Genomic DNA, 2884 nt, shown 5'->3' with positions numbered 1-2884 from the left:
TTCCGTATAAATTCTTCTACATCTTTCCTTAATTCATTCCACAGATAATATTTTTTTACATGATTAGACATTTTATTAATGCATGGCGACCTGCATGTGCTCCAGTAGGAAGTAAGTGAAAGCCGTTAAATATACCAGGTGTCCAAGAGCACCCTGGACATAGGAGATTAACATGGAAAAACGGTTTTGTGGTGGCGCAATAGTGTGCCAAAGTCCCATATTGTTGTTGCTTTTGATTTTTCGAAAAAAAGACTTTATGTAAAAGTTTACCATCATTTGGTGTACAACATAGAAATACTTTCGACTATACAGGATGTTGCGTAAGGGCGGGGCAAAAATGTTTTTTGTTTTTTAAATAAAACACCCCGTATATTTTTGCATATTTGGATTCCTTGTAAAATTCTGCATCTGAATCAGTTTTCAGATTTGCATAAAGTGGCGGCGTTGCCAACTTATTTAACAAAATTATCAAATTAGGGGTAAAACATAAATCTTTATCTTTATCTGCATTAATTGTCTAATGACTTGTAATACAGTGCGTTTTTTTTAACGCGCAACATAGGATTTTACGTGTTAAATTTTTAAGCCCATGTTAAACCATGTTGTTTTGGAACTACAAGTGTTAAACTTGACAGGTGTGTGTTTAGTACCCTGAAGGTTAAGTAAGTTTACCAATTCGGTCTAAAAAGTGTTTAAAAACTAAAGAAAAATCATCTTTTTTCGAAAAGATTTTATCTTTCCATGCTCCCTGTATGCATGGTACGTACTTGTTGTTTTTGATACTGGCAGGGCAGGTAGCAGGTAGAGTGACATATTTATTTATAACGTCAAAAAGGCATGTAACGATCGTTTGGGATACTGTTTGGTTTCAAACGGAGGTCACTTTGAACAATTTATTTAAAAAAATACTTCTGTATTTAATTCTTCATATAAAGTTAATATTCGCATTTTGACCACCCTGTTTTACTTTCTACACCAAATTTTACCTGGTACCTGCCCTGCAAGTATCGAAAACAACAATCACCTACCATACATACAGGCAGTATGGAAAGATAAAATCTTTTCGAAAAAAGATGATTTTTTGAGAGTTTTTATTCACTTTTTAGACCGAATTGGTAAACTTACTTAAGCTTCAGGGTACTAAAGATACACCCGTCAAGTTTTAGACCTGTAGTTCGAAAATAACATGGGGTTAAAAATTTAACACGTAAAATCCTATGTTGCGTGTTAAAAAAAACGCACTGTATAGTAATCAAAATTAGCCTAAGGGAAGTCGAAAATGTAAGTAAAAGCTCAAATAGCATAGCACATTGCGTCATACAAGGTGTTTTGTACAGTGTGGGCCAAATTCGACGTATTTAACTGTAAAGTGCTCTTATTAATAGAGATAGACAAAAACTGATGTCGCTGTCTGAAGCTGAAATTTGATACAAAACTTAATGACGAAAACCGTTGGTTAATATCTGTTACCGTTTGACAGATATAGGGTGCTTCTCAGAATTCGTACTTTTCTTCAAAACTTCCAGGTGCACTGATTTTTATTTCTAAAATATATTTCTACACCAACTTTTCGCGTAGAATTCAGTAGTGTAAATAGTTTTTTTCTATTATACACGGTTTTTGAGATACGCATACAAAAATCGTTAGAAAGAAATAAATTTTAAATATCAAGAATGGTAATTTTAAGATCTTTTCAAAAATGAAATAATATACAGGGTGTTCCATTAAAAAAAAAACAATTTTTATGTGCGTAGCTTAAAAACCGTGTCTAAAATAAAGTTTTCGTCTATTTCTATTAATAAGAGCACTTCCCATTTAAATGCGTCCAATTTGGCCCCGAAAGTTAGAAAATTTCAAAATTAGTTAAATCGATTTTTTAAATGGAACGCCCTGTATTTAAGGGTCGCATTTTATTCTCCTGTCAATTCTCTTCAACTTTCATTATGATATTCTTATACCTATCTTCGCTTGTTTTGGCGCTATTTTAATTTTTCTGAATTATCATCTAAAAACGCGTAAGAATAAGTAGCTTAAAATTTCTAGAGTGCCGTGAAACTCACTGACAGCATTTAAATATCAAATTTATTATCGATTTAGCTGTCAGTTCAGTGTTTTAATAAATTAAAGTTTTTTTCATCAATAGACACCCCAGCATGTTTTATTTTGCAATATTGCACTAAGTAAGCCAAAACTAAAGGAAATAAGTAATGATCACTTAACAATAATTGATCAAAATTAAAATTTCAAACACTTTAGGAGAACTAAACACACAGGGTTACATTCAAAAATTTGAAAAAAATTAAATTAATTTACGTTACTTTTGAAGAAAAATTATTTAAATTGATAAGTCGGAAAGAGTTTGTCATTAATCAACCTTGTATGGTAAAAATATTAAATAATATAACATATGTCTAAGTACAACTTTCACTTATTTTTTTATAATAATTACAATATTTTTTATTATTATTTTTTCATACCTTCCATAGAAAACTTACAAGAACAATTGACATTGGCAGTAGAAAAGTTTTCTCCACGGGTAAAAAACACGTTCTACCAACATACCCTGCAAAAATGTATACTGAGACTATTCAAACGAAAAAGAGAACACAGACTATACACGCACACACAAGACAATGATTTAAAAATAAAACTTAACGAACTCAACAGAAACGTCGAGACTTTAATAGACCAATACAAACAAGACAAATGGCTGCAAGCATGCCAAGAAATCGAACATGACAACGGAAAAACATACTGGCAAAAAATTAAAAAACTATCACGATACAAAAAAACCAATCCGCTTGGAACAATAAAAGAAAATGGCACCGAACAATACTCAGACCAAGACAAAGCTAACGCATTTGCCAGGCACTTTCAGAAGGCT

Source organism: Ips typographus, unplaced genomic scaffold (genome assembly GCF_016097725.1).
Source record: "Ips typographus isolate SLU unplaced genomic scaffold, UJ_Ityp_2.0 IpsContig44, whole genome shotgun sequence".
In the NCBI taxonomy this organism is placed as follows: domain Eukaryota; kingdom Metazoa; phylum Arthropoda; class Insecta; order Coleoptera; family Curculionidae; genus Ips; species Ips typographus.
Note: the sequence above shows the minus strand (reverse complement) of the source record.